Raw genomic sequence first — 22062 nt, 5'->3', positions numbered from 1 at the left:
AAACAGTTAGATAGGTTTTTACATAGTAGGGGAATTAAGGGTTATGGAGAAAAGGCGGGTAGATGGAGCTGAGTTTACGGACAGATCAGCAACGATCTTATTGAATGGCAGGGCAGGCTCGATGGGCCGGATGGCCTACTCCTGCTCCTATTTCTTATGTTCTTATTATCACCGGCATGTGACATGAAATTTGTTAACTTAGCAGCAGCAGTTCAATGCAATAGATAATCTAGCAGAGAAATAATATTAATAGCAAATAAAATAATAATAATAATAAATAAACAAGTAAATCAATTACATATATTGAATAGATTTTAAAAATTGCAAAAACAGAAATACTGTATATTAAAAAAAAGTGAGGTGGTGTCCAAAGATTCAACGTCCATTTAGGAATCGGATGGCAGAGGGGAAGAAGCTGTTCCTGAATCACTGAGTGTGTGCCTTCAGGTTTCTGTACCTCCTACCTAATGGTAACAGTGAGAAAAGGGCATGCCCTGGGTGCTGGAAGTCCTTAATAATGGACGCTGCCTTTCTCAGACACTGCTCGCTAAAGATGTCCTGGGTACTTTGTAAACTAGAGCCTAAGATGGAGCTGACTAGATTTACGACCTTCTGCAGCTTCTTTCGGTCCTGTGCAGTAGCCCCTCCCCACCCATACCAGACAGTGATGCAGCCGGTCAGAATGCTCTCCACAGTACAACTATAGAAGTTTTTGAGTGTATTTGTTGACATGCCAAATCTCTTCAAACTCCTGATAAAGAATAGCTGCTGTCTTGCCTTCTTTATAACTACATCGATATGTTGGGAACAGGTTAGAATCTCAGAGATCTTGACACCCAGGAACTTGAAGCTGCTCACTCTCTTCACTTCTGATCCCTCTATGAGGATTGGTATGTGTTCCTTCGTCTTACCCTTCCTGAAGTCCACAATCAGCTCTTTAGTCTTACTGATGTTGAGTGCCAGGTTGTTGCTGCAACAGCACTCTACTAGTTGGCATATCTCACTCCTGTATGCCCTCTTGTCACCACCTGAGATTCTACCAACAATGGTTGTATTGTCAGCAAATTTATAGATGGTATTTGAGCTATGCCTAGCCACACAGTCATGTGTATACAGAGAGTGGAGCAGTGGACTAAGCACACACCCCTGAGGTGCACTAGTGTTGATCGTCAGCGAGGAGGAGATGTTATCACCAATCCGCACAGATTGTGGTTTTCCAGTTAGGAAGTCGAGGACCAATTGCAGAGGGAGATACAGAGGCCCAAGTTCTGCAACTTCTCAACCAGGATTGTGGGACTGATTATATTAAATGCTGAACTATAGCTGATGGACCAGCATCCTGGTGTAGGTGTTTGTGTTGTCCAACTGATCTAAAGCCGTGTGAAGAGCCACTGAGATTGCATCTGCCGTTGACCTGTTGTGGCGATGGGCAAACTGCAATGGGTCCAGGTCCTTGCTGAGGCAGGAGCTCAGTCTTGTCATAACCAACCTCTCAAAGCATTTCATCACTGTAAATGTGAGTGCTACCGGGTGATAATCGTTAAGGCAGCTCACATTATTCTTCTTCGGCACTGGTATGATTGTTGCCTTTAGTTGTTGCCAACTCCCGCTAGTTGGTTGGCACAGGTTTTCAGAGCCTTACCAGGTGCTCCATCAGGACCTTCCACCTTGCGAGGGTTCACTCTCTTTAAAGACAGTTTAACATCTCTCTGAGACAGAGATCACAGGGTCATCAGGCTCAGCAGGGATCTTCACAGCTGTAGTTATATTCAACCTTTCAAAGCGTCCATTGAAGGCGTTGAGTTCATCTGGTAGTGAATCATCGCTGCCATTCATACTATTGGGTTTTGCTTTGTAGGAAGTAATGTCTTGCAGACCCTGCCAGAGTTGCCGTACATCCGATGTTGCCTCCAACCTCATTTGAAATTATCTCTTTGCCCTTGAAATAACCCTCCACAAGTCATATCTGGTTTTCTGGTACAGGCCTGGGTTGCCAGACTTGAATGCCACAGATCTAGCCTTCAGCAGATGGTGTACTTCCTGGTTAATCCACGGCTTTTGGGTTGGGAATGTACAGCAAGTCTTTGCAGGCACACTCTCACCCACACAGGCTTTAATGAAGTTGGTAACAACTACAGCATACTTACCCAGGTTCGAAGAATACAGTCCAGTCCACCGATTCAAAGCAGTCCCATAGGTGTTCCTGTGCTTCCCTTGTCCGTACCTTCTGGGTCCTCACTGCTGGTGCTGCAGTCTTCAGTCTCTGCCTATACTCAGGGAGTAGAAGTACAGCCAGGCGATCAGACTTCCTGAAGTGAGGACATGTTCTGGGTGATAAAGGTCCTTAATTATGATCAAATAATAACACTGCGGAATAAAATGTAACTGAACAAAGAACACTACCACAAAGTAGCAGCCCTTTGGCACAAGATAATGTAACCTACCCTAAAATCAATCTAACCCTTCCCTCCTACTTAGCCCTCCATTTTTCTTTCATCCTTGTGCCTAAGAGTCTCTTAAATGTTCTTAATGTATCTGCCACTACCATCACCCCTAACAGGGTGTTCCACAACCCACAACTTTCTCAGACGTGCTCCAATCTCCTGTATTAGCCATTTCTGCCCTGGGAATAAATCTCTGGCTGTTCAATCTATCGTTGCCTTTTATTATCTTGTAATCAGAATCAGAATCAGGTTTAATATCACTGGCGTGTGTTGTGAATTTTTTTTAGTTTACATTGCAATACGTAATACAATAAGAGGTATGTCCTCATCAGGGAATTAGAGGTGGAGGAGCTCAGCAACTTTAAACTTCTCTGTGTTATCACTTCAGACGGTTCCTCTACTTTCTTAGAACTTTGCAAAGATTCGGCAAGTCATCTAAAACTTTGACAGACTTCCATAGGTGTGCAGTGCAGAGTATGCTGACTGATTGCTTCCTGGCCTGGTATGGAAACACCAATGCCTTATGGAAAAGCCGACAGAAAGTAGTGTATATGGGCCAGTCCATCACGGGTTACGCCCTCCCCACCACTGAGCACCTCTACATGGAGTATTACCACAGGAAACCAGCATCCATCATCAGGGACCCCCATCAACCAGGCCACGCTCTCTTCTCACTGCTGCCATCAGGAAGAAGGTACAAGAGCCTCAGGACTCAGACCACCAGGATCTGGAATAGCTATCACCCCTCAACCATCAGGCTCTTGAACTAGAGGGGATAACTTCATTCAACTTCACTTGCCCCATCGCTGAACTGTTCCCACAACCAATGTGACTCATCATCAAGGACTCTTCATCACATGTTCTCAAAATTTATTGCTTATTTATTTATTACTATTTCTTTTGCTTTTGTTTGTCTCCTGACAAACTGTGTTAGGGAACTGGAGCTGGAGCTGGATGAACTTCGGATCATTCGGGAGGCAGAGGCAGAAATAGACAGGAGTTACAGGAGGGATAGTCACCCCTACGAGTCAGGAGGCAGGTAGCTAGGTAACTGTCAGGAGAGGGAAGGAGAGTAGACAGGAAGAGCAGAGCACCCCCGTGGCCGTTCCCATCAACAATAAGTATACCGTTTTGGATACTGTTGGTGGGGACGACCTACCAGGGACAAGTTGCAGTGGTCACGTCTCTGGCACCGAGACTGGACCCTCAGCTCAGAAGGGAAGGAGGGAAAAGAGGAGAGCAGTAGTGATAGGGGATTTAATAGTTAGGGGGGCAGATAGGATGTTCTATGGAAGAAATCGAGAATCCCAGATGTTCTGTTGCCTCCCTGGTGCCAGGGTCAGCGATATCTCGGATCGAGTTCTCAGTATTCTCAAGAGGGAGGGTGAGTGGCCGGATGTCGTGGTCCATGTAGGGACCAATGACGTGAGTAGGAAGAGTGAGGAGATCCTGAAAGGTGAGTTTAGGGAGCCAGGTGCCAAGTTAAAGGACAGGACCTCCAGGATAGCAATCTCAGGATTTCTACCAGTGCCACATGCAGGTGGGTTTAGAAATAGTAAAATGATGCAGATCAACACATGGCTGAAGACATGGAGCAGGAGGGAGGGCTTCAGATTTATAGATAATTGGGCAGTTTTCCAGGCAAGGTGGGACCTGTTCCAGTGGGACGGTTTACATCTGAACTGGAGGGGGACAAATATTCTTGCAGGTAGGTTTGCTAGAGAGGCTCCAGTGGATTTAAACTAGATATGAGGGGGGAGGGGTTCCAGAGTGTAGGAACAGATTTATGGGAGAAGGAAGAAAAAGAAGACAGTAAAGTTCTTTGTACTGTTAGAGATAAACAGAGAGGAGGAGGTGGAGAATTTCTTAAATGCATTTATTTTAATGCTAGGAGCATTGTAAGAAAGATGGATGAGCTTAGAGCATGGATTGATACCTGGAAATATGATGATGTAGCTATTAGTGAAACATGGTTGCAGGAGAGGTGTGATTGGCAACTAAATATTCCTGGATTTTGTTGCTTCAGGTGTGATAGAATTGGAGGGACAAGAGGGGGAGGTGTTGCGTTGCTTGTCAGAGAAAATATTACAGCGGTACTCTGGCAGGATAGATTAGAGGGCTTGTCTAGGGAGACCATTTGGGTGGAATTGAGGAATGGGAAAGGTGTAGTAACACTTTTAGGGGTGTATTATAGACCACCTAATGGGGAGCGAGAATTGGAGGAGCAAATTTGCAAGGAGATAGCAGATATTTGTAGTAAGCACAGGGTTTTGATTGTGGGAGATTTTAATTTTCCATATATAGACTGGGAAGCCCGTACTGTAAAAGGGGTGAATGGTTTGGAGTTTGTAAAATGTGTGCAGGATAGTTTTTTGCAGCAATACATAGAGGTACTGACTAGAGAAGGGGCAGTGTTGGATCTTCTGTTAGGGAATGAAATAGGTCAGGTGACGGAGGTATGTGTTGGGGAGCACTTTGGGTCCAGTGATCACAATGCCATTAGTTTCAATATAATTATGGAGAAGGATAGGACTGGACCCAGGGTTCAGATTGTTGATTGGAGAAAGGCTAACTTGGAGGAGATGCGAAAAGATTTAGAAGGAGTGGATTGGGACAAATTGTTTTATGGGAAGGATGTAATAGAGAAATGGAGGTAATTTAAAGGTGAAATTATGAGGGTACAGAATCTTTATGTTCCTGTTAGGTTGAAAGGAAAGGTTAAAAGTTTGAGAGAACCCCGGTTTTCAAGGGATATTGGAAACTTGGTTAGGAAAAAGAGAGAGATCTACAATAAATATAGGCAGCATGAAGTAAATGAGGTGCTCAAGGAATATAAAGAATGTAAGAAGAATCTTAAGAAAGAAATTAGAAAAGCTAAAAGAAGATATGAGGTTGCTTTGGCAAGTAAGGTGAAAATAAATCCAAAGGGTTTCTACAGTTATATTAATAGCAAAAGGATAGTGAGGGATAAAATTGGTCCCTTAGAGAATCAGAGTGGACAGCTATGTGTGGAGCCGAAAGAGATGGGGGAGATTTTGAACAATTTCTTTTCTTCGGTATTCACGAAGGAGAAGGATATTGAATTGTGTAAGGCAAGGGAAACAAGCAGGGAAGTTATGGAAACTATGACAATTAAAGAGGAGAAAGTACTGGTGCTTTTATGGAATATAAAAGTAGATAAATCTCTGAGTCCTGACAGGATATTCCCTAGGACCTTGAGGGAAGTTAGTGTAGAAATAGCAGGGGCTCTGACAGAAATATTTCAAATGTCATTAGAGACGGGGATTGTGCCAGAGGATTGGTGTATTGCTCATGTGGTTCCATTGTTTAAAAAGGGTTCTAAGAGTAAACCTAGCAGTTATAGGTCTGTCAGTTTGACATCAGTGGTGGGTAAATTAATGGAAAGTATTCTTAGAGATGGTATATATAATTATCTGGATAGACAGGGTCTGATTAGGAACAGTCAACATGGATTTGTGTGTGGAAGGTCATGTTTGACAAATCTTATTGAATTTTTTGAACAGGTTACGAGGAAAGTTGACGAGGGTAAAGCAGTGGATGTTGTCTATATGGACTTCAGTAAGGCCTTTGACAAGGTTCCACACAGAAGGTTATTTAGGAAGGTTCAATCGTTATGTATTAATATTGAAGTAGTAAAATGGATTCAACAGTGGCTGGATGGGAGATGCAAGAGAGTAGTGGTGGATAACTGTTTGTCAGGTTGGAGGCTGGAGACTGGTGGTGTGCCTCAGGGATCTGTACTGGGTCCAATGTTGTTTGTCATATACATTAATGATCTGGATAATGGGGTGGTAAATTGGATTAGTAAGTATGCAGATGATACTAAGGTAGGTGGCATTGTGGATAATGAAGTAGGTTTTCAAAGCTTGCAGAGAGATTTAGGCCAGTTAGAAGAGTGGGCTGAACGACGGCAGATGGAGTTTAATGCTGATAAGTGTGAGGCGCTACATTTTGGTAGGAATAATCAAAATAGGATATACATGGTAAATGGTAGGGCATTGAAGAATGCAGTAGAACAGAGTCATCTAGGAATAATGGTGCATAGTTCCCTGAAGGTGGAATCTCATGTGGATAGGGTGGTGAAGAAAGCTTTTGGTATGTTGGCCTTTATAAATCAGAGCATTGAGTATAGGAGTTGGGATGTAATGTTAAAATTGTACAAGGCATTGGTAAGGCTGAATTTGGAGTATTGTGTACATTTCTGGTCACCCAATTATAGGAAAGATGTCAACAAAATAGAGAAAATTTCGTAGAATGGTACCTGGGTTTCAGCACCTAAGTTACAGGGAAAGGTTGAACAAGTTAGGTCTTTATTCTTTGGAGCGTAGAAGGTTGAGGGGGGACTTGATAGGGGTATTTAAAATTATGAGGGGAATAGACAGAGTAGACATGGATAGGCTTTTTCCACTGAGAGTAGGGGAGATTCAAACAAGAGGACATGAGTTGAGAGTTAGGGGGCAAAAGTTTAAGGGTAATTAGAGGGGGAATTTCTTTACTCAGACAGTGGCAGCTGTGTGGAACGAACTTCCAGTAGAAGTGGTAGAGGCAGGTTTGATAATGTCATTTAAAGTAAAATTGGAAAGGTATATGGACAGGAAGGGAATGGAGGGTTATGGGCTGAGTGCAGGTCAGTGGGACTAAGCGAGAGTAAGCATTCGGCAAGGACTAGAAGGGCTGAGATGGCCTGTTTCCATGCTGTAATTGTTATATGGTTATATGGTTTCCTGCTTTTTCTATTTGTAGTTTGTTGTCTTTTTCACACTTGTTGGTGGGGCCTTTCATTGAATCGATTTTGTTTTTTGAGTATGCCCGAAAGAAAATGAATCTCAAGGTGGATGAATCTCAAGAAAATGGGCTACACCTGGAGGCAATATGAAAAGGCTGGAGGAACTCAGCAGACCAGGCTGCATTTATAGAAAGGAACAAAGAGTCAACATTTCAGCCCTGATGAAGGTTCTTTACCCGAAACATCGACTCTTTAATCCTCTCCATAGATGCTGCCTGACCTGCTGAGCTCCTTCAGCATTTTATGTGTGTTACGTCAGTATTATAAAAAGTGGTTTAGAGTGTCTACGGTGCACTGCAGTGACAGGGAAGAAACTTTTGAGGTGGGGTGAAGCTTTTGTTTTAATAGCCCTACAACACTTTCCAAAAGGGAGATTTAGGAAAAGGCAGTTTGCTGAGTGGGTAGTGTCTACATTGGGTTTTCATGTCCATTTCTTTATCCTGGACACATACATGTCCTGTAGCGATGGTAGACTGCAAATCTTTTCTGTTGATCTGACAGTTTGCTGTAATTTTCAGATATTGTGTGAGGATCCTGCACCAAACCAGGCAGTAATGGCTGATGTGAGGAAGCTCTCTGTGATAACTGTGTAGAACTGCACCAGTATGTTCTGGGAAGATAGAATTTTGCATTCAATTCCACACTTTTTAAAAACGTAAACTTTTTATGTAAGTAAAAAGTTACCTCAGCAAGTGTGCTACACACAAAATGCTGGAAGAACTCAGCAGGACAGGCAGCATCAATGGAGAGCAATGAAACATCAGTCCACCATACACCACAAAAGGAGGAAGGTTGGTCATGGGGCTAGCAACCCCATCCCATAAGCCCAGAGCGACAGAAACTCCACCAGAGGCTCCAAACATCTCAACCCTGGGAGAGAGGAAGGATACAGCAAGAAAATGGGCAACATGAAAGACAGGCCCAGGACAGAGGACCCTGGCAAACTGCTAATGGTGGCCTGTGCTCCAGAAGGGTTGAAGGCCTTAAGAAGTAATAGATTTAGGCTGAGACCATTCATCGGGACACCAGGTCCTGATGAAGGCTCTCAGCCTGAAAAGTTGACTGGTTTTTCTCTCCATGGACGCTGTCTGACCTGCTGTGTTCCTCCAGCATTCTGTATGTGTTACTCTGGATTTGCAGCATCTGCCAAACCTCTTGTGTTTACAAATATACTGGGGGGTGAGCAAACAGAGCTGATGCTGCATTGTACTTTCTGTTAATTAGGAAGCAATGCAGTCACACAAGACCCGGATCCCTTCATTTTACTGCAGAGATTTTAATTGCAAGATAAACTCTCCAGCATCCGCCACATATCCCCCAGCATCTCTTTATTTCATTCCTCCTTCAATTAATTTATCCTTTCATTCATTCATTATGTGCTGTGCTGTGTGATGTGGGTGATCATGGTCTTTCCGTGACTATGATTGTTCTTGGCAAATTTTTCTACAGAAGTGGTTTGCCATTGCTTTCTTCTGGGCAGTGTCTTTACAAGATGGGTGACCCTGGCCATTATCAATACACTTCAGAGATTGTCTGCCTGGTGTCAGTAGTCGCATAACCAGGACTTGTGATATACATCAGCTGCTCATACGACCATCCACCACCTGCTCCATAGAACCATAGAACACTACAGCACAGTACAGGCTCTTCAGCCCTCCATGTTGAGCCGACCCATATAATCCTTAAAAAAATACTGCAGACTCGAGGGGCCGAATGGTCTACTTCTGCACCTATGGTCTATTGAATTGTCTAAACCCACACTACCCCATAACACTCCATTTTTCTTTCATCCATGTGCCTGTCCAAGAGGATCTTAAATACCCCTAATGTTTTAGCCTCCACCACCATCCCTGGCAAGTCATTCCAGGCACTCACAACCCTCTGATGTCTCCCCTAAACTTCCCTCCCTTAATTTTGGACATATGCCCTCTGGTGCCCTGGGAAACAGGTAATGACTATCCACCCTATCTATGCCTCTCATAATCTTGTAGACCTCTATCAGTCCCCTCTCATTCTTCTACACTCCAAAGAGAAAAGTCCCAGCTCTGCTAACCTTGCTTCATATGACTTGTTCTCCAAACCAGGCAACATCCTGGTAAATCTCCTCTGCACCCTCTCCATAGCTTCCACATCCTTCCTATAATGAGGTGACCAGAATTGAACACAATACTCTAAGTGCATAAGTATTTCATGTGACACTGATCAGGGGAGTTGCTAGGCAGGTGCTTCACCTTACCCAAAGATGATCTGGGTGCCTGCGAAGGGAAGGGGTCCCTTACACATTCTCCGGTAAAGACCTCGCCACCCACCTCCTTCAATATTCCCTTTAAAGCCCACTACCTGTCCTGACATCTCCCAAGGCGTCCCAGTTTCATATTATGCCTGGGGACATTTTACTGTCTTTCATTCACTATGTAAGTGCAAGATTTTTTGCATTACTGAAAAGTCTCTGACACACACAGTTTCCAGGTTCCAAGGACAACGTGCGTGAAAAATGGCAAACCTAATGAAATTTAAAATTATTTCCCCTCTTCATCCACGGTTACGAACCGGCATAAACCAGTACTCTGAACAATGGCCACTAACAGGCGCAGATTTCCATTGTAGATAAGTTATCAGAGTTTCCTACCTGCAAAAAGAAGTCAGCATTAAAATTCCTGCGCCCGTAGCTCAGAGTAAGTTGTGATCGAGCTCCCAACCTATTCTGTTCCCGTACTCAAGGGCATATCTCCAAAGCTCAGCTCCGAACTCTGCCTTGTACAACACTCTCCCACCCCCCACCCCCAGTATGTTGCACTTTGGTCTTCCTCCTACAGCCAGTCCCGCTCTGATCTGAATAAGGTGTGTTTTATGAACAGAAATGCCTTTGTCTTCATCTCCTATTTGCACACACTATAAATCAAACTGTTTTATTTGAAACAATTGTGAATTAATTGCTTGTGAAGTGTGAATGAATCCCAAGGTTGCACATGGTGACATAAATGTACTTTAACAGTAAATTTACTTTGAACTTTGAACTTCGGTAGAACAGCAAAAACTCCCGAGGGTTTAACGTGCAAACCCCGACAATGAAGTTCCGACTTCATGGTTCAAGCACCAGACTTCTGCCTAAAAAGCTGGAGTCCAGCTAACCATTTGATATTTTAAATGACATAGGTAGTTTAGGATTTAGTGCTTTAAACGTTTTTGAATTATCGGATAACTGAGATTCAATAACTTTTAACACTTGTCAGTATCCTGTAGAATTCGCCCAGTTCACTGTTGATCAGTAGCTCCCTCTACTGCTCAAAGAGAGGACGTGCAATTATTTAGGCCGCAAGTAGAACGCATTATTACAATAAATATAAAATTATTTAATTTCACTAAATATTTACAAAACAATTAATTTTATTCAACTTAAAGAATTACTAAAATAAAAATTATGTTTATGTATACTAAACATAAAAACATAAATACAGCAACAATTGCGGGCTGCCCCTGCACATCTTCTGACTATGTTGGCCATTGACTCAAAATAACACATTTCGTTGTACACGTGACAAATAATCTTTACATTATTATTGTCACGTTCTCCTTCGGGTGTAACGAAACGCCGAATTTAACGTCCGGATAAACCACAGTTAATAAGAACCAGATCGCAGTAAGATTAACCATTTACTGTTCACTCTTCACATTAACATATGGTGAAAACTGTTGATAAAACAATACAAGATTGATACAGTATTTGTTCCTTCCTTAATATCACATTTCAAGTGTAAATACTTGCAAAGGTGACTATAACTACATTACACTAAGGTGCAGTATACAGGGAGAGTTTACCTGCTCCATTGACTACTTTAAATACACTTCCATGCAAACTATCCGCGACTCTTTAACTAACGAAAGCATAAACATTATCTACCGTCGTTACCTCTAACAGGATCAGCATTAACATCTTAGTTCAATATATCGATTATCTATTAACTTACAGCGTTGCTCTCACTGTGATTTCTCATGCCTGCAAAACTGCTTCTGCTCAGGTGAGCCTCGTGGAAAGCCCCCACCCTCGCGCTAATTTCAAACCGGTGTTTTCCCACAAGACGCGGCGAAACCGGATGTGACGTCATCGCATGCCGATATATTTTACATGCAATGAATATACTTTAAACACTTCTAATTCTAACTAGAAAATACTATTGAATGAATTACTAAGCGAAAATATTATAAACTAAATAACTGTCGTAAAGACAGCACACTCCCCGCTTGACCTTCGTAAGGTCACAATGAGCAGAGTACAAAACTTAGTCTCTTAATCAGTCATTGGGTAGAAGTAGAATAACTTCTGTAACCGGCCCTTGGTAAATTTTCACATCGCCTTGGTCGGTAGTCTTCAATTCGATCTTCCTGACATGTCCATCCCCGCTAGGGAATGTAACAGTGATTCTGGCCGTTGGCCAGCTGTTGCGAGCGACTTGCTTGTCCCTGAGCAGGACTAAGTCTTCAACTTGAAGATTCCTTCGGGGTTCTGTCCACTTTTGTCTCTGTTGCAACAAAGGTAGATATTTTTGTCTCCAGCGAGGCCAGAACTGATTTGCCAGAGCCTGGACTTGTCTCCATTGCTTTGTGTACAAATCCTTGTCTGAGAAGTCTCCTGGTGGAGGAGGTGCTCCTGCCTTCTGCGTAAGGAGCGTTGATGGCGAAAGTATAAAGGGGTTTTCTGGGTCAGAAGACACAGGTAGGAATGATTGTGCGTTTATAATGGCTGTGACCTCTGCCATTAGGGTGCACAGTACCTCGTGGGCCAATCGGGTGCGTTGCTGCATCTCAGGTTTCCTTTTCCGGGTTTTCCGTAAGGACGTGAACCGTTTGACTGCCTGCTCTTTGTTATCTGGTGAGCGCTGGCATGGTTCTCTGATAGGCAATGGGGCAACCCCATTATTTGCTTCATCTCTGAAGACCTTGGTGTCTTTGGGTTTTAAAGAAATGGTATCTTGAGCTGATTGTGCAAGTTTGTTTCCGTCCTCGGTTTGAACGAAAACTGACTGACCTAGCGTCTCGTCGGTTACTTTACGCTTGGTAATGTCTTGTTGTGCTTCTTTAGGGTACACCTCAGTGAGGCAGATCTCGGAACAAGAACGGCTTGACTGAGTTTGACCGCAAACTTCTGTACAGTTCGAGCTGACAATTGTTGTCCTGGAGTGAACCTCTCCCTCCCCGCCGTCCTGTTGTGGGGGTGAAGGAGCGTTGTCGGTTCTTTCATTCTTGACTTCATCACGGAGCCGTGAGGGTAAATTTCCTTCCTCGTATGGATGTGATGCAATCGTGACTCTCTGAGGTTCCTCGTAGCTGGGGAAGTTATCGAATACGTATGGAGAGGGGAGACGAGCCTGCCTGTCTATTTGAGATTGTACATAGTCGCTTGTGCGTTCCAGTCTGGTCCTTTCTAAAGTAGATCTTGCTGCGGTCAGATCACGCGACCCTTCAGCTTCTTCTATGTACTTTGCTTCCGCCATGGCAGCAGCTTCTTCTCTTTCTAGCTGCAGCACTTGCAACTCTGTCGATATTTTTGCCATTTCCAACTGGATTTCGGCTTCTCGGGCGGCCCTTTCTTTCTGGATTTCGGCTTCTCTGGCGGCCCTTTCTTTCTGGATTTCGGCTTCTCTGGCAGCCTCTTCTCTTTGTCTGGCGGCCCTTTCTTTCTGGATTTCGGCTTCTCTGGCAGCCTCTTCTTTCTGGATTTCGGCTTCTCTGGTGGCCAGTTTCATTTTCAAAACTGCTTCTTGTCTGGCGTAATGCAGTCGCACCTTGGCGGCTTCTGCCTTGGCTCTTGCCTGTGCGGACTTACTTGATGTCGTTCTACTGCCCTTGTCGCTGGGCGCCATCGACTTGATCCCGGATCGAGCTGACATTGCAGCACTTGGAACACCTGATAACGCCCGGGTGGGCTTACTTGATGTCGGTTTACTGCCCTTGTCGCTGGGCGGCGTCGACTTGATGCTGGATTGAGCTGACATTGCAGCACTTGAAACACCTGATAATGCCGCTTTTTCACTGTCACGTTCTCCTTCGGGTGTAACGAAACGCCGAATTTAACGTCCGGATAAACCACAGTTAATAAGAACCAGATCGCAGTAAGATTAACCATTTACTGTTCACTCTTCACATTAACATATGGTGAAAACTGTTGATAAAACAATACAAGATTGATACAGTATTTGTTCCTTCCTTAATATCACATTTCAAGTGTAAATACTTGCAAAGGTGACTATAACTACATTACACTAAGGTGCAGTATACAGGGAGAGTTTACCTGCTCCATTGACTACTTTAAATACACTTCCATGCAAACTATCCGCGACTCTTTAACTAACGAAAGCATAAACATTATCTACCGACGTTACCTCTAACAGGATCAGCATTAACATCTTAGTTCAATATATCGATTATCTATTAACTTACAGCGTTGCTCTCACTGTGATTTCTCATGCCTGCAAAACTGCTTGTGCTCAGGTGAGCCTCGTGGAAAGCCCCCACCCTCGCGCTAATTTCAAACCGGTGTTTTCCCACAAGACGCGGCGAAACCGGATGTGACGTCATCGCATTCCGATATATTTTACATGCAATGAATATACTTTAAACACTTCTAATTCTAACTAGAAAATACTATTGAATGAATTACTAAGCGAAAATATTATAAACAATAACTGTCGTAAAGACAGCACAATTATAATAAAACACTAATAATTCGGATGATTTAGGATATTGATGGTTCTGGGATTGGCAGATTATCTGGGCTACTTGAAGGGTTGGATAGGGCTGTGGTCCAGGTGCAAGTGATGCTAGGCAGAATAATATTTCAGCATGGACTGGATGGGCCGAAGGGACTGCTTATGTGCTTTAGTACTCTGTTATGTTCATTAATACCTCAATGTTCGCCATCAGATGACAGGAGTTTGATTGCTCTTACTGTACAACTGCACATTTTTTCCTCTTGAAAGTGAGTCCATGGGTTGTGGAATCAGTTCAGAGTTGAAGTGAATAATAACATATTCATTAAGGACTTGTCACAGTATTTATAGAATAGAGAAATCAACAGCACATTTGAGGCCCACCATGTTGTGCCGACCATGTAGGCTAATGCTTACTCCATAAAGTTTATTATGGGTAGTGTTAGGGTGATGAAAGCATTAAGGCAAGTGTACGTAGAGTGAATCAACGTGAGCAGATAGAAATGACAGATGTTTCTATCTTATAGAGAAGCTATAGAAGTTACCTCTCCTATCAGATTCTTTCTTCTCCAGCCCTTGCCCTTTCCCACCTATCCTTTTCCAGCTATCCTCCTTCCCCTCCCACCATCTTTTATCCTGGGCATCTTCCCCTTTCCTTCTCAGTCTTGAAAAAGGGCCTCGGCACTAAATGTCGATTATCTATCTGGATTATTATTATTATTATTATTATTATTATCTATTTGGCGCTGCCTGACCTGCTGAGTTGCTCCAGCATTGTGTGTGTTGCTTACAGAGAAATCAGTGTACGGGCAGTACACGGGAATGCAACTATTACGTAACACATACTCCCCCTGACAGCTGACATCTTCCATTAACCCCAAGGCCAGGGAGCGGCCCAGACACGCAGCTAGGATAAATCAAGAAAAATGTGGCATTTGGTTATTTTACAAGACTAGGGCTTCTGAGAGTGAGCACTCCTGCCCTAGAAATCTGAAACTTACCAGTGCCTACATTCCTGCACTCCCTTCAAATTTACCAGTTTCACTGAATAATCTATTATTATCTATAGTATAATATCCAAAAGAAATTAATGAAAGTGAGTGTAGGAGCCATGCATCTGTTCTCTATCCGCTTTGCATTCCGTGTTGATTGGTGGGACTCTCTTTGCAGACTTCAGTTCACAACGGTTTTACTGTTTGCAAGATGTGCTTTTTTTCTCAGCACATTGGGTGTTTGATGGTTTTATTTTTAATCTGGCTTCTTTTGGGTTGGAGGAACAACACTTTATAATCCAAACTCAGGTTGGAGGAACAACACCTTATATACCGGCTGGGTAACCTCCAACCTGATGGCATGGACATTGACTTCTCTAACTTCCGTTAATGCCCCTCCTTACCCCATCCCTGACATATTTGGTTGTTTTTTTTTCTCTCTCTCTCTGCCCATCACTCTGCCTGTTCTCCATCTCCCTCTGGTGCTCCCCTCCCCCTTTGTTTCTCACTAGGCCTCCCGTCCCATGATCCTTTCCCTTCTCCAGCTCTGTATCACTTTCGCCAATCACCTTTCCAGCTCTTAGCTTCATCCCACCCCCTCCAGTCTTCTCCTATCATTTCGCATTTCCCCCTCCCCCCACTACTTTAAAATCTCTTACTATCTTTCCTTTCAGTTAGTCCCGACGAAGGGTCTCAGCCCAAAACGTCGACATCACTTCTCCCTATAGATGCTGCCTGGCCTGCTGCGTTCCACCAGCATTTTGTGTGTATTGTTTGAATTTCCAGCATCTGCAGATTTCCTCGTGTTTGTTCTTTTGGGTTACTTTGTTTTGTGGCTGCCTGTTAGGATACTTATCTCGGGGTTGTATAATGTAGACATGCTTCGATAATAAATGTACTTTGAACTTAGTGCCGTATTGATTATGGGGGTTGCCAGCAGTGGCAATTTGTTTTGGTTCAAATTGCCCACTACAGTGAGCTAAGGCTTTTCCCCTTGGAGCGAAGGAGGAAGAGAAGTGACATGATTGAGGTATACACGATGATGAGGCATAGTGAGAGTGGATAGCCAGAGACTTCTTGCCAGGGTGGAAATGGCTAACACTAGGGGGCATAATTGTAGTATGATTGGAGGAAAGCATAGATGGGATGATGTCAGAGTGAAGTTTAGTTTACACTGAGAAGGTGGGTGCGTGGAATGCCCTGCCAGGGGTGGTGGTAGAAGCAGATACAGTCGGGGCATGTAACAGACTATTAGATAGGCACGTGAATGGTAGAAAAATGGAGTATTATATAGGAGGGAAAGGTTAGATTGATCTTGGAGTAGGTTAAAAGGCTGGTACAACATCACGATCAGAATCAGGTTTATTATCACCAGCATGTGACATGAAATTTGTTAACTTAGCAGCAACAGTTCAATGCAATACTGTGCTGTAATGCACTGTGTTCTAAACTTGTGATATTAATAACAATTATTAACACTTTTTGTTTAGAGATACAGAACGGTAACAGGCCCTTCCAAACCAACAAGCCCGCACTGCCCAATTAACCTGCTAACTTGTATGTCATTGGAAAGTGGGAAGAAAGCGGAGCACCTGAAGGAAACCCCAAATATGAACAGCATTAAATAGTCTGTAAAATCTTAGTCTGACATGACCAGTATGCTGGATTATTGGAGTTTTACCAAATCAACTGATGGAAGATAATCTTTAAACAAACACACATTTCGAGGCAGGAAGTGCTCCCAGGCTGTAAAAGAATGTCTTTATTAAACAAACTTCAAACACACAAAACTTCAAAGTTCAAAAGAAATTTATTATATAAGTACACATATATCACCATACACAACTCTGAGATTCGTTTCTTGCAGACACTCACAGTAAATCCAAGAAACACAATAGGATTAATGAAAGACCACACCCAACAGGACAGACAAGCAACCAACGTGCAGAAAACAACAAATTAAGCAAAAACAAAAAGAAAAGAACAAACAAAATAATGCTGATAAATATCGAGAACATAAGATAAAGAGTCTTTGAAAGTGAGTCCATAGGTTGTGGGAACAGTTCAGTGACGAGGTGAGTGAAGTTATCCCCTCTGGGTCAAGAGCCTGATGGTTGAGGGTAGTAACTGTTTCTGAATCTGGTGGTGCATGTGGGTTCTGAGGCTACGCCCACACTAGACCGGATAATTTTGAAAACGCCGGTTTCGCGTAAAAACGATAGGCGTCCACACTATGCATTTTTGAAAATATCTCTGTCCACATTGAAAAGGAGATTTCGGCGAATCTCCTCCTCCTGCGCATGCGCAGGACACATCTACCGAAAACAAGTGACATGTTTGGTGTCGAATCTCGCTGTAAAAGTGCGCGTTTGTGTAGTTACAGACTAGAAAAACTTAAAACGACGGACAGCTGTTGACTCCCACGCAGGAGGACTTAAAACTAAAAAAAAACAAATACTGGAGCATATGGAGGCAACCGACAGGGACAGATTGACCCGGCTGACGACGATCGTTGAAAAACTGACTCTGTTGCATTAATAAAGCACCTTGTTAAATGTATAAAACATTCTGCATCAGTGTTATCTTGTATTTCCATATAATGTGACATTAGGTATCTATTGTCAGAGAAGTACTTGCATAAATAGGTAAACCACCTTCATACGAGCAAGGACAGAAAACAGGGCAAAGTGAGTGCAGTATACTTATTTATTCAGTAAGTTATGGGTCAAAGTATTTGGTGAGTACATTTCTAACTCTTCTGGCGTCAGTTTCATTGCCGTCTGTTCTGAAATTGTTAGGTTGCGTTCAAGAAAACAATGAAATGGCGCACTGCCGTCTGACAGCGTTTTCAAAAGTCTCCGGTTACCCCGTCCACACTGATCTGCCCGAGCAACGTTTTCAAAAATATACACCCTGGAAAGTGTTTCTGAAAATCTCCAGTTTCTGGGGACAAAAACGCCGTTTTAGTGTGGACGGAGGGTAAAAACGAAGAGAAAAAGCTTAGGTTACAGATGTATCCTGCGTAGTGTGGATGTAGCCTGAGATAGGCCTGTTCTGCATTCCTGATGGCAGCGGTGAGAAGAGAGGCTGGATGTTGGTTGGGGGGAGGTCCTGATGGAAGCTGCTATCCTGCGACAGTGCTCCATGTAATTGTGGTGGGGAGGGTTTTACCTGAGATGGACTGAGCTGTAGCCATTTCCCTTTGGAGGCTCTTCCGTTCAAGGGCATTGGTATTTCCATACCCAGGCCGTGATGTAGCCAATCAACATAATCACCACCACACACTTATAGAAGTTTGTCAGAGTTTCAGATGACATGTTATATCTTTGCAAACCAAGAAAGTAGAGGAGCTGCTATGCTTTCTTAGTAATAGCACTAATGAGCTAGACCCAGGGCAGATCCTCTTAAATATTAACACCAAGGAATTTAACGTAGCTGCTCCTCGCCACCTCTGATCACCTGATGAGGACTGGCTCATGGACCTCCAGGTTCCTCCTCCTGTAGTCAATAATCATCTCCTTGGTCTTGCTGACATTAAGTAGTTGTTATTGTGGCATCATTCAGCCAGATCTCCCTCCGATACGCTGACTTATCACCAACTTTGATTTGGCCAGTGACAGTGGTGTTGTCAGCAAACGCGTGACTGCCTGGCACACATTCATAAGTATAAAGTGAGTAGAGCAGGGGGCTAAGCACACAGCCTTGTGGTTCACCTGTGGAGATGTTGTTGCCAATCCAAACTGACTGGTGTCTGCAACTTTACTCTCTACCCCGCCCCCCCCGGTTCACCTATCACCCACAACCTTATACTTCCTCCTCCCCTCCTCCCTCCACCTTCTTACTCCGACTTCTCCCCTCCCTCCAGCATTTTGTGTGTGTTGCTTTGGATTTCCAGCATCTGCTGATGTTCTCATGTTTTCAATACTTTATACAACCAAGATTTGTCTCCTTACAGGCAGCCACAAAACAAAGGAACTCAATAGAACCCATTTAAAAAAGGACCATTAAACACCCAACAACACACACAAAATGCTAGTGGAACGCAGCAGGCCAGGCAGCATCTATAGGGAGAAGCGCTGTCAACGTTTTGGGCCGAGACCCTTCGTCAGGACAGAAACACCCAATGTGCAGAGGGAAAAAACACAAAACAAATCGTGCGAACAGTAGAAGTAAGCGAATAGCATTGAGAACTAAAGTTTATGAAAGCGAGTCTGTTCACGGATATGAAGACAGAACTGGCCACAGCCTCAGTTCTGCGCAGGGCCCAGTGAACATCGCGGAACAATGAGCTAAACTGGCCCATCCCTCACCTCCGGCCCTGACACGCTGACCTTTTCAATTTGGCCTGATCCCACCCTGTTTTCTTCTATCTTTATCTCTGACAATCAGTGGAAAATCTCAAACCCAAAGATAAAGTATATTACAAAATTGAAGGGGTCTACTCACAATTAGCAGCCTTTCTTTGAGTTATAGCAGACTACTGGCTCAAATATTCAAGACTTGGAATTATCTAACATGTCCAAAAAAATAAGGCAACAAGACGTAGGAGCAGACCAGGCCATTCAGCCCATCAAGTCTGCTCTGCAATTCCATCTTGGCTGATTCATTATTTCTCTCAAACCCATTCCCCTGCCTTCTCCCTGTAACCTTTGACTAATCAAGAGCCTATCAACCTCCACTTTAAATACACTCAATGACTTGGCATCCTTGGCTGGCTGTGGCAATGAATTCCGCCGATTCACCACTGGCTAAAGAAATCTTTGTTCTAAAGGGACGTCCTTTAGTCTGAGGCTGTGCCCATTCACCCTCGACTCCCACGCCATAGGAAATATCCTCTCCAATTCCACTCTAGGTAGGCCTTTCAATATTCATTAGGTTTTAATAAGATCCCCCCCCACTTTCTTCCAAACTCCAGTGAGTACAGGCCTAGAGCCACCAAAATCTCCTGATACATTAACCCTGTCATTTGTGAGGTGTGAAGTGTGAGGTGGTACACTTTGGAAGGACAAATTCCAAGGCAGAGTACAAAGTAAATGGCAGGATACTTGGTAGTGAAGAGGGGCAGAGGGATCTGGGGGTACATGTCCCCAGATCCCTGAAAGTTGCCTCACAGGTAGATAGGGTAGTTAAGAAAGCTTATGGGGTGTTAGCTTTCATAAATCGAGGGATAGAGTTTAAGAGACACAATGTAATGATGCAGCTCTATAAAACTCTAGTTAGGCCACACTTGGAGTACTGTGTCCAGTTCTAGTCGCCTCAGTATAGGAAGGATGTGGAAGCATTAGAAAGGGTACAGAGGAGATTTACCAGGATGCTGTCTGGTTTAGAGAGTATGGATTATGATCAGAGATTAAGGGAGCTAGGGTTTGCTCTTTGGAGAGGAGGATGAGAGGAGACATGATAGAGGTGTACAAGATATTAAGAGGAATAGATGGAGTGGATAGCCAGTACCTCTTCCCCAGGGCACCACTGCTCAGTACAAGAGGACATGGCTTTAAGGTGAGGGGAGGGAAGTTCAAGGGGGATATTAGAGGAAGGTTTTTCACTCAGAGAGTGGTTGGTGCGTGGAATGCACTGCCTGAGTCAGTGGTGGAGGCAGATACACTAGTGAAGTTTAAGAGACTACTAGACAGGTATATGGAGGAATTTAAGGTGGGGGGTTATATGGGAGGCAGGGTTTGAGGGTTGGCACAGCATTGTGGGCCAAAAGGCCTGTAATGTACTGTACTATTCTATGTTATATTTCCAGAATCATTCTTGTGAACTCCTCTGGACCCTCTACAATGCCAGCACATCTTCTTTCAGTTTCCCTTAAGAAACTACTGACCAACGAGTTTTTGGCATGTGTAAGGAAACTGGAGCAATACACAAGAATAGGTCCTGGCGAAGGGTCTCGGCCTGAAACATCAACCATTTATTCCGCTCCGTAGATGCTGCCTGACCTTCTGGCAGCTCCTCCAGCATTTTGTACATGTTACTCAAGAATGTATTTGCTGAGAGAATGCTTAAGGTACTGAGATGCTAACTACACTACTTGCTGTGCCGACAGTTGGAATGAACATAAGTTAGTGCTGCCAGATATAAAATTCTCCAGACTAAATACTCATATTGAGCAGTGAGCAATTGACAGATACTTGCTCACGTTTTGGTGCAGACCTGATCAGATTGCTGAACAGCAGATGACCTTGCCCCAGTATCACAGCTACAGTCAATCGTTACATAACTATGGTCCAAATCATGATTGCAAAATCTTTGTGAACTTTGAAAACTGGTGAATATATGCTCTTTATCACAGTATTGCATAAGGCATGAAAGATGAAAGTTGTTTGCTGTTGTGATAGTGGGAGGATGCTGAGGCAGAGAGAAGAAACACGTTAATAAGTTGTTTGCTGCAAAACTTTCACTGACGTTTGTTCAGACCAAATTTTGGGTGCATGCAGAAGTTCTAGTTGTGATAGAAAATGAACAGGGAAGACGCAACATAGATTCGGGGGGTGATGTCAGAGCAGACAGGCTACAATTATTAATTAAGAGTAGAATTCCTTTTCTAAAAAACAACTGTTTAATAGAATATCCACAGAACAGGCTGCTCAGCCCAACTTGTCTATACTAGCCACCGATACACACAAACCTTTCATGCATAACGTATCCTTCTATTGCTTATTCTCTCGCCTACACAACTAGGTTTTTCCTTAAATGGCATCTCCATTTCAGTGGCACTTGTAGCAAAACCAATCAACGCTAATTTATTTATTTTATTTAGAGATGCAGCCCTTCCAGCCCAACGAGCTCTGCTGCCCAGCAACCCACCTACTTGACCCTAGCCTAATCACAAGGCAGTTTACAATGACCAATTAATCTACTAACCGGTAGGTCTTTGGACTGAGAGGAAATGGGAACACCCAGAGGAAACCTATAGATTCACCGGGAGGACGTACAAACTTTTTAAAGGGAATGCTGGAATTGAACTCCAAACTCAGAGACACCCTGAACTGTAGTAACGTTGTACTAACCGCTATGTTACCGTGGCAACCAGCCAGTAAAAAGCATCTAATATGCTGAAGGGCCATAATTCAGTAGATGTGGATGTTTTGATTGTGGGAAAAGGAAAC

The 22062-nt window shown here is 43.5% G+C and overlaps 1 protein-coding gene across 9 annotated transcripts in view; it reads right to left on the bottom strand.

Moving 5' to 3' along the window:
* Nucleotides 1–14083, bottom strand: part of slc52a3 (solute carrier family 52 member 3) — a 53104-nt gene extending 39021 nt beyond the window's left edge. Inside the window, exons 1-2 of one of the 9 annotated variants that reach the window (XR_009514146.1) lie at nucleotides 13690–14083; nucleotides 11220–13411 (exon numbers count right to left, since the gene is read on the bottom strand). The gene's annotated coding sequence lies outside the window, so the exon portion shown is untranslated. Of the gene's footprint in view, nucleotides 1–2147; nucleotides 2344–7935; nucleotides 8076–9880; nucleotides 10020–11219; nucleotides 13412–13689 lie in introns of those variants that run through there. The other 8 variants (XM_059980932.1, XM_059980927.1, XM_059980928.1 and 5 more) reach the window with 8 other exon arrangements.
* Between the last annotated feature and the right edge of the window lie 7979 nt (nucleotides 14084–22062).

The sequence above is a fragment of the Hypanus sabinus genome, chromosome 9, assembly GCF_030144855.1.
Source record: "Hypanus sabinus isolate sHypSab1 chromosome 9, sHypSab1.hap1, whole genome shotgun sequence".
Classification (NCBI taxonomy): Eukaryota; Metazoa; Chordata; class Chondrichthyes; order Myliobatiformes; family Dasyatidae; genus Hypanus; species Hypanus sabinus.
The sequence above is the reverse complement of the archived record's forward strand: the minus strand, read 5'-3'. Positions and strand labels throughout refer to the sequence as shown.